The sequence below is a fragment of the Squalius cephalus genome, assembly GCF_949319135.1.
Source record: "Squalius cephalus genome assembly, chromosome: 16".
NCBI lineage: Eukaryota > Metazoa > Chordata > Actinopteri > Cypriniformes > Leuciscidae > Squalius > Squalius cephalus.
This window is the reverse complement of record NC_137137.1, coordinates 28027423-28044395: the sequence shown is the minus strand read 5'-3', so window position 1 is coordinate 28044395 and position 16973 is coordinate 28027423. Positions and strand designations below refer to the sequence as shown.

The following is a 16973-nucleotide window of genomic DNA, read 5'->3' as shown; positions in this document are numbered from 1 at the left end:
GCAACCTTGCACAATACTGTAAATGAGGAGATTTAAAAAAGAATGGCTTTTAAATTGTTTGGATTTATTTACAACACAACATAATCCAAAGATACACAACAAATGCCAAAAAAGCACTTCAAAGACAGAGACCTTTGTGCCATTCCTAAAAACATTGTACATACCTTTCATTTCCAAGATTTTCACTTTACCATGTTCACGTACAGAGACTCATGTGAATGTTGAAGTCCTCAGTGGCATCTGGGCCCTGAAAAAAAAAAAGTGAACATACTGATATCAAGAGAAAGGCCTGCACGATTTTGGAAATAAATATTAGATTTTTCTGGTTAAAATTGCTTTTTAAAATTCCTTTTTAAAATTCACAGAATACACACACACACACACAAATGTTTCCAACAATATATAATATAATGAACACCAGGTTTGTTCTGCCTTGTAGGCATAAGGTATATGCGCAGTGCCGGATAAAATAATAATAACAATAAATAACCTATAGCAGTGTAAATCTTCCAAAAGATTTCAGTAACAACTAAGCTAGAGAAAAATATATTGATTATCATGTTACTTCAAATGTTTCCATCCGTTATGATGATATGAAATATGATACATTCAAACGCGATCGCGCTGCAAAATATGATACATTCAAACGCGATCGCGCTCAAATATAAAACATTATGGTTACCATATACATATTTACGTTTGAGCAGATATCCACAAACACAGTAACAGTAAACACGGGTGTAAATATGATAATATTCCCCATATATCTAGCAACAGTTCAACTGCAACGTGACATTTATGCAACAATAACAAACTAATATGTAAGAATTTCTTACCTTACATTTTTCTTGTCTTCAAATCGCGTTCTTCTTCTTCTGAGGTAGCCTAAATCCAATGTAAGCTCAGGCACGTCTTTCAAACTCGACGAAAAGTGAAGTGAAGTGTTTTGTTGTTGAGGTAATGAGCGAGTTCGCGTTCCATGTGGAGATTTGCATGTGAATATCTTTTGCGCGAGTGGGCGTGGCCAAATTAACTGTAATGAGCAAGCGTTTGAGAAGCTGGACATCTTGTTGGTTTTATACAAATGACTTAAACAGAGAATATTTGTTTTCGTTTTGAATCCGATCATTTAAAAGTACACACTTAAATGTTTATAAAGGTATATGGCTCATAAATGTGTGACAAGTATTCGCTGAGTTTTGTTTCAGTTTATAGACGTGCTCAAGAAAAAAAAGTTCACCGCGACGGAGAGGCAGAACGCACACCCTGTTTATTTTCTTTATTTTACAAAAGCACAATGTTTTGATTTGATTGTAAGTGGACACATACAAAAGGAGAAATATCACAGATTCTTTTTTTATATTTCTTTTTTCTGTATGACCATAAATGACGGAGTAATTTAAGTTTATAGTTCTACAATGTGGAGAAAATCCAGCAAAACGCGCCCGCGCGTTTGTCGACCTCAGAGGGTTAAATGTAAATTTGCAAATCCAAATGCTAGGAAAACTTTATGATAGGAAAGTACGGACAGCGCCTTTGACCAAGCCTCTACATATGGGGCACTTGCGCAGAGAAGGCGCACATTCTTTGCACACAACTAGGTGACCACAGGGGATGAAGACAATGTTCACTTCCTTATCCATGCAAACTTTGCATGTGCGCTCCTCTTAAAGTCTTCTTAACTGTTCCTCCATAGGCAAGTCTGAAAGATCTTGACTCGGGGATGCAGCTTCATTTGTCTGGGCCATCAGTTTTCTCAGCAGGTAGACATCATTCTTCTTGATCCAGTTGCTGAAGATCTCTGCCGCTGCATTTCCTTTCGACAGGACTAACTCAATGAGCTGCCCTGTCTGCTGCTTAACTGTAGTGCAGTTACTAATAATGTCATACTCTTTCTGTGAGATGACGTTCTCCTCTAGAAGATGGTCCATTAAGCTCTGCACACTTTTTAGGCGCTGTGACATGGCAAGATGATGTTTCTTAAGAAAAGTAAGAAACTTACTTTCTCGCTCCTCCTCTCTCTTCTCATCTTCTGTACTTAGTAAATCAGACACCAACTCTTGAACGGTTTTGTAATTTTCTCCACTTGCGAGAATTTTGCTTTGAACGGTTTGCTTAACCACAGGATTGTTCATCATCACTGCATCTTCTGAACGGTCTTCTCCAGGACCCAGGTGTACAACAGGTGGATCAACAAATTCTCTTGAGTCGCTGTCTCCATTAGTCAATAGCTGTTCAAATAGTCTTGGAAATCTTGCTTGAATCTGATGAACAAACTCTTGGCCCTTTTTTTGCAACAGGTATTCACATCTTGGGAACCACTTAGCATGTTCTACCCATGGATCATCACCAGACTCCCAACATCTGAGTCCACCATCACAACAAAAGCACTTCACGTCATCATTACGACCAACATAGTAAAAACCAGCCTTAGCCAATTGGTCTGGTCGAACAGTTATTCTTGAGGGCCATTTGACAAATGTGAGCAACCTTTCTTCACACTGTTGCTTTGCCGAGTTAGATCCATTGGAAAGGCCGCCACCAGATAAAGGTACATTATCTGCGCGAAGCGGGGGAAAAGGCAGAGTGAGAGGACGACAGGAGGTTTGCGGTGGCGGGTAAACTAAAAATGTGACCACAGGGCGTGTCCACTCAAGCCCTTCTCTCTGCTGGACATCCCATGACTAGTGTCTAGTCGTCCATGACAGAACACATAATCTTATTAATCTTATTAAATACCCTCTATGATGCAGGAAACGATGCTAAGAACAAAATCAAATTTTGTTCAACACCACAATTTCAAAAATTGAAAAATCACCACACAATTTCAGGTATTCACACCTTGGAAATGGTTGCCAGCTCGGGAATACAGTCATTCAAATGCTTTTAAATCATGTAGTATTTTTTATTATTATCATGTAGTATTATAATACTATTTTTATGAGCTCAGACATTTTTTCATTCAGAAATTTTTATTTCAACATTATACTTTTGAGTATACAGTGAAGAAATTTGAGTGAAAGACATTTACAGATGGTCTAACCAGAATAGAAAATCTCTGAAGGCTATCATGTTTTGCTCCAGGGTATAGTTGACCAGACTTTCAACTAATTCACCAACGTCAGTTTTTGCATTTTTTGACACCAGTGACACACAGAGATCCGTTACAAATATCCATATAGCGAGAATTTCTGTGATTTCGAATTCGTCACAACATTCACGCAACACATCCAGAATTTTTCTGAGGATTACGCCATTTGGCTCTTTGCCGTTAAAAAACATGGGTGTTACATCAGTCCATGGCTTTGTCAAGCCTCTTACGACTTCCATTTCATTTTTGAGATTTGTCACACGTTTGGTATCCTGCGCACAATCTTTTTTCATATCACACACAGCATCGATGATCCTGTGCATCAAGCCAACCATTTGGCCTCTAAAATGATCTTTAAACATAGAGTCTTAAGAGCTCTTAAAGGACACTCTTTGCCCGTGGCGCACTCACACGCCGGATGATACTTGTGCCCCGTATCGCTAAAACTCAATCACTCTCCATCCTGGGAGTCGCTCTCCATCAGGTTTTGCGTCGCCATTTTTTCAGCTTTTTCGAATACTATTCGATGATGAAAGATGCTTTTCGAAGAGTCCCTTATTCGATGATGAAAGATGCTTTTTGTTCCTGGAATCTTCCTAGAATCTCCTGAGTGAGTCCTTGCGGCACAATCGTCCAGGGTTTGTGCGCGGAAGTTTGTGGTTTTGGGTCAGAAGCTTGAGTCGAAGAAGCGTAGTTTGCGTCAGGTTCAACAGGAATGTTGAAGCGGGCTTTGATCAATGAGATGATGTAGTAGCACAGCAGTCCGCGGCTAGTAGAGCTAGAGTAGAGCTAGAGCATGTGATGTCCTGAAATATTTATCAGGACAACAGCTCACCCCGCCCCGCTGGAGTGGCTGAATAGGGGTGTCGTCATCGCTTAAAACACACCTCTTCACTGAGGCCTAAGGGCTTTAGCTCCCCTGACTTCACACCTCTCTCTTCTTATCCCCCTTCTCTTGTTGTTTGTTAAGCGTCCTTGGGTTCTGTGAAAGACGCTATATAAATTAAAGTTATTATAATAATAATTATTATTATTATTATTAAACAGCTGTATAGGATTAAAGGCATATGCATATGACAGAAGTGCAGCGATGGAGCGCGTGAACACGAGCAGTGTGAGAGGATTCCTGAGATCTTGCAACGATCTGACTGAGAAGATTCGATGTTTAATACAGAAGAAACTCATCAAGAAGTACTTGAGCAGGTGATATTATGCGCTTACGATTTATGTGTGGATTAAAGAATAGACATTAGTAGAATAGACAAAATAGGCATTTAATGAAGATATATTTTATATCATTGTAGAATGTATTTCTCTCTCACTAGCATATGGACACACAATCCCATGCATGCCAAACTATCATTTGGCATAACTAATCATTATCAACATAAGTTCCAAAAGTTCCAAAGTTCTAACTAGAGCAGGGGGCAGAGTTAAAAAGGAACTTTGTTGTTCTTGTCTAGCCTTAATTTACTAAAGGCTATGGATGTTAGGTAAATGTTTATTAAATTAATTCACAATATGTACACATTCATTATTAATCTTATGCCTAATATGATGAAAATGGCTGTTATTTGTTTCTTCTCCTCTCACATTAAATCACAATGTATTATATAGGCCTATTTTAAGTTCAAAATGGTGAAATTAGAAAAAAGTTGATTAGTTTGCCTGATTATTTTTGTCGTTGTTTAACAGCTGTCAAATATGAAATGTTTAGTTTAGCTACTTGCATCTTATCTCACACTTTATGACCGTTATCAGCTGGAACTTGCTCTCAGCGACTCCTGTGAACAGGGCCGTAGCTAGAGAATTCGTGGCCCCCTGAAAAAATATTCATGTGTGTCACATTTTTTAACTCTTATGTTAAAAAGAGAAATTTTGACCACGTAATCATTCGGCCTTTGAAAAAGTGAATGTTTGAACTCTGGTGTATGCTAAATGAAAACAGGTGAACAGGTGTATGAATGTGTCTGCAGGTGTATCTGACCCTAACAAATAATGACCAACTTTATTTTTGCTATTGTACATACATTTTATTCTTCTAACTGTTTGTCTTTGGTTAACACAGCTGGAGAAGAACAACAGGAAGGTTGGAAGACACAGTAGAGGAACTACAGAATAAATATGGAGAGAAAACAGCATTAAAAAGGATCAAGTCCATAGTGAAAAAAATCAGAAAAAAGAATATCAAACGTAGGAAAATATTTATAATTTACTTTGTTAGTAGTCAGTATGTTTCTCAATCTTCAATAAGCTTTACTATAATGTTTACATGGTTTTGGTTGTGTATTTAATTGTTAAAAAAAAATTTTTAACAGATGGTGCACATTCTGGAAACATGACAAATCAACAGCATAGTAATAATTCTACATCATTCGGACAGTCATTAATTCAGAACCCTAATCAGCTTAACTTAACAACTGACCAGAAGAATGGTGGGACAATAGTTGCTACAATCATGGTAGAAAACACAATATATGGTGATGTTAACATCAGTGCGGTGACTGACCAGGAAAATGGTGGGTCGATAGTTGCTCCAATCATGGTAGAAAAGACAATATATGGTGATGTTAACTTTAATGTGGTGAGTGTCTGATAATTTAAGAAACAGTTGCTTAGTTAAGAAATGATTTGTGTATGTTATATATATATTTATGTATGAGTATATTTTTTGTTTTTTCATACATTCCTATATGAACATGTTTGACCACGCTCTGAGACTATATACTTTTTGCAAACTGTACAAAAACAAAAAGAAACAAGATGTCAATTACAGACATTCAAAAACTAAAACTGATCACTATAGTGGCTTTTCTGTATGTGTTTTAAATGGCTCATGATGATGCATTTACTTTTAACCCAGTTGACCTCTAGAATTTACTTTTGGTGCAATTTTATCTGCAGGTTTCACCAAAGTGTGGAACTTTGTTTAACAGCTTCAAGTTTTGATGAATATGCATCTCTCGGTGCAATAGTCAGATGTGATTCTGTTGTAATAGTTTAAGTGTAACTTTGTTACTCATACTTTGTGTGATTCGTAGATAGAGGGAAAGTTGCACTAAACAAAGTATCAATGTAGTTCACAAACAGAAAGACTATCACTTAAATTCTTAATCGTCATTTATTTCTATAAACACTGAATGTTGACGGCTCTCAAAGAAACGTCTTCACCTAAAACACATACAGTCCAACATACAAAATGTGAACCAGTGTCGTCTGCTATCTGAACAAGATGACTAAATCTAGTGGAGTAATAAAACCATCATTTGGAAACTTTTGTGTATTTATTTGTGTATCACAAATTCTTAGTGATTTGGTTTTTTGAATCTTAAAGATAATGTTTAAAGTTAGTTCATAGGTTGTGGAACTTTGCATCACTATGGTGTGTAAAAATACATCCAAAGATTTAAGCACAACTATTTACACACATACTAAGTAGGAGAATATCTACCTGTATATTGTAGATTGTGAACATTCCACTATCAATTTATTTGGGGTCAGAGGACATCCTTAGCTCATATATCTCTTTAATTTTGTGCTGGATGTTGAAGTGTAAGTTAAAAGATGAAGGTATTAGTTAATAACAAACAAAAAACTTTAAATCAACATGAAACCATAATATTAAATTGAACCTAAGGTATAATTGTTATTAAACAATGTCTGTTCAAAAACTTTAGATGGTTGAAAAACTGTACTTAGTCTTCTTAAATCTCATTTATATGAAAAGATTCAATCATAATTTTTTGTCCGTGTGGAGTTTAAATTTTGATGGCTTTCCATATAGCCATGATGAGTTTTGGACCGTAACTGCATATTCGATCATGTACACCTAAACACAACCATCACAGAAAACTATAGAATAAAAAAATAATTTAATATAATTTCTAAGCTGTATTGCACGCGCACACACACGGTTCTAAAAAATGAACTAATCTCTATGTGCATCATGTCACAGCGTATGTAATGTTAGTCTGCTAACGCCTTTCCAGAGCCAAAGTTTTGTTCGTACTAAATTTATTATCATAAAAGTTTAAATATGATCTTTTAAAATTAAAAGAGTGTTTAAATAAAATATTTAAAGTTTGAATACATACGCATCTTCTATTTACCTTTTAGAAGATTACTGTGACCTAAAGTATTATTTTTACTAAACAATGTCTGTTCAAAAACTTTAGATGGTTGAAAAACTGTACTTAGTCGTCTTAAATCTCATTTATGTGAAAAGATTCAATCAGCATTTTTTTTGTCCATGCAGGGGTTTCAATTTTTATGGTGGGGGCTTTTATGGTTTGGGGCCATAATGATTTTTGTACCGTAACTGCATATTCTATCCCTTACACCTAAACACGACCATCACAGAAAACTACATTTGTACATTTTTCAAAAATGAAATAAATAAATAAAGCAAAAAAGTATGCTTAGGCGTCTTAGATCTTATTTATACAAAAATATTTCAAATAGTATTTTTGTCCATACAACATGTTGTCAAAGTTTGTCACAATGTTTTGATGTTGTGTTGTTTTTAAGAAATCCGAGGACTCTACATTGCTCTTATTTACACTAAGTTTTTATCATTTGGATCACCACACAATTTCAGACGCGATGTGCCTCTGTGGTCCATGACGTGGCATAAGTCAAGTTGGCGAATATTTAATTTTACTCGTCTTGATTCAAAGCATGATCTTACTGGTAGCTATGATCTATTACACGTATAAGATCATTTTAACTTGTATCTCCCAAACTATCCTTAATCAGTGTGGAAACACACGGGGTGAAACCCTTTTCTAAGAATATACTATGGGTTATCTACTCAAAATATATGTAGAAGTTTAAATCCGGTGTTTAAAATCTGTCTGGTGGCCGCATGAATAGACTTTGGGGAGAGCTGATGATACTATAGCAGGAAGCATGCCCTTTGATTTTGGAGACTTTTTTGTTAAAGAACCTACAAGTTAGTTCTCCCAAAAGAATTTCTCCCATCTAGCGGTGAAATTGTATTTTGCATTTTAACGAATGGTGCTCTCTAGCGCTTTGCTTTTCAAATGTGTGTTGCAACTGCGGTAGCCGTTATGTGCCAAGAAGCTATGACAACATGTCTTCCAATAGCACATCATCGAGTTTAACTATACATGTTCTACTGTTATGCTGCCTATATAATGATTTACACAACCAAGCAATGAAAAAAGCGTGTCATTTAGACCGTCATTTTGACTTACCTGTCGAGAAGAAGAAAGCAGGCAACTTCCCTTTCAAAGTCTTTCTCCTTCATTAGCTCTTTCCACCTGGGGAAAAACTATCCTGATATTTATTTACATCCCGATAAATAAAATGTTTGCTTTTTGGCCACAAGGATTCCTTCTCCTGTGGCTCTGCACAAGTATGATCCTGCATTATATTGTCCCGTGCACTGCAGCCTTTCAAATTTTCCGGGGTAGTGACAAGCGCCTCTCACTGATCTCCTTGTCCACTTTAGCCGGTCTCAGGCAGCCGGCTCTGAACGAACACGCGTTGATGAAACGTGTTGAGGTAGGCTAGTGCTTTTTGTCCCTCTCTGCCATTACAGTTTTTCAAGATGGCGGAACGACATGGAAGCTTCCATGGACTTACCCGTCCCATGTAAATAAAGATAAGAAATGTTTAGCTTACAAGGATAAGTCAGATCATTGGCAGAGGTCATTTTACACCAATGAGGACATATTTATGAATAAAGACAATGATTTTAGCTAATAAAATACCATTTTTTCAACCGAGCGAATCTGCACATGAGAGGCCTTCAGAAGTCATAACTTCAGGGCTAGGTCAGTTGGCGAAAACACTGCATGTGTAAAAATCAAATACTGTATTACACTTTTCAAAGGATAATCTAGCTTTAAAGTTAGAATTAAAAGTAACCAAACATATCTTCATACTTGTTGTGTTCTTTTTGCTTTATAAATGTATTTTGCTTATTTCTACAAATATGGACTGAATACACGATTAAACAAGATAATCATGCTACCAAATACGTCTGACACAACATTTTTAACAAACAACAGTGTTTTAAAATTCAACTAAACCATGATACCAGATGATTTTTTGACAGTTTTCGGCATAGTTTCAGGCGTAGTGCAACCATGCAATGTTCGAGAAATCTAATATCGGTGTAATCTTTGCGAGGTCTCACTCACAACGCACAACTTTTGTGTTGGCTGATCCAGACATAGCTTTACTAAAATAAAATATTATGGAAGTCATTGCACTGTAATTGTAAACCATATTTTATTTATTAACCTGTTAAGCCTCACCAGTGCGTGGGCGCACTGAAGCGGTTTTTTTTTATATATAGCTCAAAGTTACTATCAGATTTAATGTTATACTTCGACAAACTATACATCATTAAAAAGATATAATACTCAAGTTTCAGTATTTGACCACTATTGTATTCTGAGAAACTTATAGCGACAGTTATTTCTTAATTTGTGTCAGGAGTTATGAAATGAAAAAATGAGTCGATACCTTTAATATGAATTATGAGCGTCAGCTGCTTTCATTCATAAAAAACTCCCGTGCTGTCGTCATGACAGCGATACACAAAACAACGTCCCTCAGGGCTTTAGCTCAAAAATGTGCAGATTTGGAGAAATATTGATATATTCTCATAGATTCACATCATATTTCTATAGACAGGAATAATATTTATTGAATTTATACCAAATGCGTCGATGTAATCATTATGAGCGCTTGCATTCTCTGATACTGTGTTTTCAATTCATACCAACAGCCTGAGGGCGCTATTATGCACAATAATAGTCCATATATAGAACATGAAGAAGAGCCATGATCATGTGACATTCCAGGACGTCACTGATACACACAAAGCTACAGAGTTCGTGCTGTAAAATGCAGATACAGATGTTTTGAAGATAATAAACATGATTGCAATAATATTTGAGTTACCTGTGTTTTTCAAGACATGCCAGGTATTTTCATAATAATAGATTATATTTATAATGTAATGCTAATCTATATAGACTATCATTGTGCAGAACAGTATACAATAGTATATTTTCTGTCTGATTTTTTTATCTGAAGCCAAATTAGATCACAGAAGATTATTTAAAACACTCATCTTGCGTTTTAAAGTAAGTTTGGAGCACAAACATGGTTTTAATCTCATAAATTGTCGTGTATTGATGGTGTGCTAAGCTAACATGCTAGCTAGCCCTAGGTGCACCTGCAACCTAGAAGTTATACTTTTATGTTTTTTTGAATGCTTACTGAAAGTTTCTTTATTCAAGAATGTTCTTTATTCTTTATTTAAAATGTGAGGTGAACTTTGAGAAAAGAAATTAGGGACTGAAACCCTATGAATAGCATGTGAATAGCCAGTCGTTAGTAACTATAATGCAGACAAAAGAAATGCATATTTCGAGCCATAACCAGGCTGGAGAGGTGTGAATGTGTGCAGGGGGAGACTGAGACTGAATGGGGCTCGTTTGCACCACAAAACAATAGAGACAATAAGACTGAATGGATGACTTAGAAGATGACTAAACATCAGCAGCATTTTAGTGTCAAATCAAAATAAAGTAATTTGACATGGTCTTGAAAAACATGTAACTAAATACAGAGTTTTGGACTTATTATCTTCAGATTTTAAACATAAAATGTTTAGACATGTGGCTTTAGCTGTAGTGCATTTCTAGATTGCTCCAGTGCCAACTTCAATTTTATTTTCATGAGGATGTTTCATTAAAATTAATTTCTAATAACTTTACAAAACTTTGAAGCTATTTATAACAATTTTTGTCATTATGACAATAATTAATTCTACATTTACAATAAACTACCAGGTGTCAGCTTTCAAATGAGACCATACTTGTGCTTTTAGTACAAAGGGTTCATGAACTGTATCTGTTTCAGTTTGGGTATGTCATTTCTGGGGATTTTTCAAAAGTGGGGTTGCAGCTTAACAGGTTAAACAAAATCATTACAGTAATCTTTTAAAAGGTAAATAGAAGATGCGTATGTATTCAAACTTTAAAGATTTTATTTAAACAGTCTTTTGTTTTTAAAATATATCATTTAAACTTTTAAGATTATACTTCTTATAAATAAACTCAGCACCTCACAGACACAAACACACACCAGGGCTCCAGACTAACTTTTTTTATTAGGAGCGCTGTAGCCCCTGACTTAATTTTTTAGGAGCGCAAGCAGAAAATTTAGGGGCACACCTTCACATTTTCCCCCTAAATAACTATTACAGACAAATGCTTTGATAATAAATAGACTTAACGTACAGAAATTATGGTGCAGTTTTATTTTAAGATCACAGGGCTCCAGACTAACATCTGAGGGCAGCGGCACTAAGTTCTACAGAAAGTGTTTGGTAGCACTGTGGGATGACATAGCACTGAGCTTAATTTGAGGTGTATAGATAAAGTTAACTTTAATTATTATCATTCATAATGTCTTAATATTAATTCAAAAGCAAAATGAGTGACAAAATAGATATTAGGGAGTGAAAATAGCCAATAAGCGCCCTCAGCCGCTATGTTTACAATGGTAATTTAATTGTATGGTAATTTTAAATAAGTGTGAGTTTTCCTACTTCTTGAAACTTTCAGTTTTATAAATAGAGACAATCTTTAAAGGATGAACAAAAATGTTTTGGTCAACACATTAAAAATAACATTTAAATATGATATAGTTTTGAAGTGCTGGAAAAAGATGTATGCTACTTTTATAAACATAGTATACCATAGTTATAGTTATGCCTGGTTCAGATTACACAATTTTTTTGTATGTTACGATAGTCACTGTGTCAGATTACACAATTTTGACTCCTAAAAATCTTGTCATGTCGTGGACAAGAAACATGTCAGACAGACAACACATTGCTTTACGATCAGTCATCGCGAGCCGTCTCACACACACACATTCACTCGCACATATATGTACACACGCACACACACACACACACTCACTCACTCACGCACACACTCTCTCACTCACTCACTCTCGCTCGCTCACTCACTCACTTGCGCGCACACACACACACACTCATTCCCTCTTGACGGAACCCGTCATGGAGGACCGTTAAAAAATTAAACATGCTAGTCTTTTTGTCATGATGTCGTAAAGCATCGCAGACGCGACGTCGGTTGTCGTCCACTATGACACACTATACGAGATGAAATTTACTGGTCGCACATGTGCGACTGGATGTAAAATTCAGTCGCACACTCTCAAATGTTGGTCGCAAAATGCGACCATTTGGTCGCAGTCTGGAGCCCTGCACACACACACACACCCTTTGGCTGATGCTTTTTGAAAGCCCTGCAGGTCAAACGCTGGTGTAAAGAGAGGCCAGGGGCCCTTGATTTCTAAACATGTAAGATGATTTTTTATTTTCGTGAACCCGTTTCATACATTGCATTGTTTCATAAGCTGTATGTTTTTTTCTTCCACTCTCTAAACATTTAACTGATTGCAATTTTTTTGTGACCATTTTATTTAAACTGAAATGGTTGGCTCAGTGGATAGTTCTACATTTATTTCAACTTTTTGTGTGAGGTTTTAGTAAGATCTTTATTTTATAATCATTTATATTATTTTAAAGGATAGAATGTTTTGTATGACATTGTTTAATCACAGTGTCTGAACAGCATGTTTCAGATGTCAGAGCTCAAAAGGGTGGCAGGGGGAATCCCGTGACACAAATGGTCACATCTCCTCTGATGTCTGATCTCCACACACACACGCTCAAAGCAATTTGAGTCTCATTGCAATTTTTTGTGACTCTCATTTTATTTAAACTTTTGGTGTGAGGTTTTAGTAAGCTATTTTATAAACATTTCATTTATATTCTTTTAAAAGAACTAAATGGCTTTTCAACATTTGTGTGTGAGATAAACTTCCAGAGTTTTTTCCTTATCAGTTTTCACAGTACAGCCCGGATAAGCTAAGGAATATGTAGGGAGGAGGATCGTGTGTGATACCAACTTCAAAAACAGACACTAACTGTCATGTTCAAAAGGCTTCAATAGGCTTCAAACAATCAGACTTTCTGTCAGATACCATAACATATTGTTTAATCACAGTGTCTTTAAACGATTAACACTTTCTGTCCATATCAAAAGGCATCAAACTAGCTGTCATAGCCATGATGTAATTATTAAAACACTTTCTGTCCATATCAAAAGGCATCAAAAGACTTCAAAACCCCAAACTAGCTGTCGAAACACATGATCAAGGGCTAGGAGGGGACAACCTGTCAATCAAAAGTCATACTAACTGTCAACCTGTCAATCAAAAATCAAAACTAGCTGTCAACCTGTCAATCAAAAATCATAACTAGCTGTCAACCTGTCAATCAAAAATCAAAACTACCTGTCAAAAAGACTTCAAAAGCCCTTTGATCTCCTTTGATCTCCCTTTGTTCTCTTTGATCCCTTTGATCCTATGCCAAAAGGGGCGGGTACCTGTCACCGGAAGGGGCGGGGCACCTGTCAATCAATCATTTTTTGACAGTTGCTGGATCATATCAACTACTCAGATCTAATTCGCCCAGTTTGTCTTGAAGAACCAGTTTGTCTTCACAAACACAAGCAAGATGCTGTTCATGCGAGACACAGACAGAATGTTCTCAAGCAAAATCACTTCTCCTACAGCCAGGCTACACTCTTCTATACTGACCGCTGAGTCTATTTTTACATCTTGATGACGCGTCAAAAAAAAAAAATCTAAACTCCCGCTACCTGGGGCAGCCATGATATCAGTACAAAACCGGGAGCAGACACCCTAGAATATTATACAGCTCCTTACCGTCCCAACTAAATTAATAAGAGAGAGAGAGAGAGAGAGAGAGAGAGAGAGAGAGAGAGAGAGAGAGACTTTGACTTTTAAGGGTCTCTTTAATACAAAAATTAAAAAATTAGCTGAACATTACAAAATAAAAATAAAAAAACGAAATGAAAAATCACACAATTATTAGTATTTTTTTCCCCAAGAAGACATTACTCAAATGTAAATTTGTAAACATTCATCAGAATCAACTTCACAAATACACTGATTAACTTCCCATCTATATTTGAAACTCTCCAGATCATTTATCAATTTATAATAACTGTACTCAATGTTGATACGGGATTTTATTAGTCCTTTTAATACTAAAAAGACATCAGTTGAACCCCTGTCACTCAATTTACTTTTCCTTGTCAACCATATGGCCATCTTTGCTTGCCCAAATAAATAATTTAATAAAACATGGCACTCCCTTTTATTTTTGCTATACTTAGGCCCATAAATAAACATTTCAGGTGTAAAAACTTCCCCCAGGGTTTGACACCACTCTTCCATTTTAATAAGTAGATGTTGTAATCTCACACAATTAAAAAATAAATGGAAGACTGTTTCCAGTACTCCACAAAAAGGACAACCCTCCCCAACCTGTGGGTCAAGGTGTGCTCTGTGTCTGTTTGTGGCTATTATACCATGCACAATCCTCCATTGCAGGTCCCCAGTTCTTTTCTCAATGGGGGATTTGTACAGGGTCCTCCAGCAGCCTTTAGGGGAAACGCCTGGCCCAAAGATCTCATGCCATTTAGTCTCTCTCACACTCTGCAACTGCAGAAGATGTGTCACCTTTACACACAGTCCATAAATAGTTTTCTTTCCAGCGTTGCTAAAAAGTCCAAGTTGAGATGTCTTAAAGGAAAGCAAACCATTCTCCATTTCTTGCCATGTTCTGATATCAGGTGAAAAAAGCAACTCTGGAAAAACAGAAGTCTCCTCTTCTCCAACAGGTGTCTCTAAAGAGTCTCTATAGTCTTTTGGTAAAAAATCATAAATTTGAGTCAACAGTCTCTCTGCCACACGAACTGACCTTAAGCCCATTTTTAAAGCCAGGTTCTCAGCAGAAATCCATCCCTCTTCAGAAACAAAGTGTCCAATTTTGGTAAAGCTTGCATTCCGCAACGCTTTTATGAGGGAAACAGATTTAAAACCATCCAAATCAAGTACAGGATTAAAAATCAGTGGTTCTTCTCTCAGCCATAGTCCATTCACACCATTTGGCTGCCGAGAGAAATTGAAAATTGTCCATGTTTTTAACATTGATCTATAAAATGATGTTAATCTGCTCAGGTCTATTCTCTCAATGTCCATAAGAAATAAGTGACGGTCAAATCCCATGTTGCCCGCTCTCTTCAGGAGGGTGCAGGCTATTCCAGCCCAGCCTACATCCTCCCCATACAACAGTCTCTGAGCCGTCTGGAGTCTAAAAGCTCTGACTCTTGCTCCAATGTCCACCAGCCCTTGTCCTCCTTCCTGTAGTGGCAGATAAAGCACTGGTGCCTTCAGCCAGTGCTGTCCTGACCAGAAGAAGTCCACCAGGCACCGTTGAATCCTTCTAACCAGGTCTTCTGGAGGCTCTAGGATCATCATTTTATGCCACAAAGATGATGCAACCAGGTTGTTACAGACCAGGATTCTCCCCCTATAGGACAGCTGGGGCAGCAACCATTTCCAGTGAGACAACCGAGCACACACTTTCTCCACTAGGCCCTCCCAATTTTTATTCCTATATTCGTCTGTCCCTAAAAAGACTCCTAAATATTTGAACCCTGCTTTCCCCCACAGCAAACCACCAGGAAGTGATGGACTACTCGAGTCCTGACCACACCACACAGCTTCACTTTTTTGCCAATTAATTTTGGCTGAGGAAGCTTTCCCATAACATTCCAAAGCCATTTTTAAACATTGAACATCACTATGATTTTTAATTAAAACTGTGACGTCATCTGCATATGCGGAGAGTTGAATAAGACTCTTAAACTCCAGTGAATTGACTTGTAGACCTGTTAGATGTTCTCTTAATTTACATAGTAAAGGCTCAATGACTATACTGTAAAGTTGACCTGATATAGGACAGCCTTGCCTAATACCTCTATTAACTTTTACAGGAGTACTGAGGCCACCAGCTATTTTAATCATGCATTGTGCTCCAGCATATAGCAGTCTTATTTTGGAAATAAAATTCTCCCCAAAACCAAAAGCTTTTAAGGTATCAAAAAGAAAAGTGTGATCAACTCTGTCAAAGGCCTTTTCCTGGTCCAATGACAAAAAACCCAAATTAGCATTATTGTGAAAAGCAAAATCAAAAATATCACGTACCAGATGCAAATTGTCTATCATAGATCTATTTTTTACACAATAAGATTGATCTCTATGTATAATCGTATATAGTATACTGTTTACCCTGCTGGCCAGACATTTTGAGAAAATTTTGTAATCAGAGCCTAGAATTGCTATAGGTCTCCAGTTCTTTAAAAGAGTTAGGTCACCTTTTTTTGGGAGTAACGTTAAAACTGCCCTCTGAGAACTCAAAGGAAGAATTCCATCATTAATGCATTTTTGGATCACCTCAAAATAATCATCACCAATAATATTCCAAAAAAACTTATAAAATTCAGCAGGTAACCCATCAAGTCCAGGGGTTCGTCCTGAGGAAAGTCCCATAACAGCAGCAGTAACCTCTGCAAATGTGAGTTCAGTCTCTAAAAAATCCTTATGTTCTAATGTTAGGACAGGAAGATCTTGTAGAAGTTGATTTCTGCACAGTTCATCTGAATTTTCAGCAGCATATAAATTAGAATAAAAATCCACCGCAAGTTTGCGCATCACTTCTGGATCTGAGGTGTTGTGTCCATTATTGTCCTTTAAAACATACATCAATTTTTCTTGACCTGCTTTTCGCTCCAAGTTAAAGAAAAAAGAAGAAGGTCCATCCATGTCTCTTGTTGTTAAGAACCGACTTCTTACAAGAGCTCCTTTAACTTTTTCATTTAAGAAAGAGCTTAACTGATTTTTTCTTTCAGTCCACAATGCTTGTAGATCT

At 36.7% G+C, this 16973-nt stretch overlaps 1 pseudogene across 1 annotated transcript; it reads right to left on the bottom strand.

Moving 5' to 3' along the window:
- Positions 1–1508: 1508 nt before the first annotated feature.
- LOC307173960 (baculoviral IAP repeat-containing protein 2-like) lies at positions 1509–15517 on the bottom strand (annotated as a pseudogene). The gene is made up of 3 exons: positions 15317–15517; positions 14569–14701; positions 1509–2623 (listed from the first exon to the last, which is right to left on the bottom strand). The product of its transcript is annotated as a baculoviral IAP repeat-containing protein 2-like (transcript).
- Positions 15518–16973: the final 1456 nt, after the last annotated feature.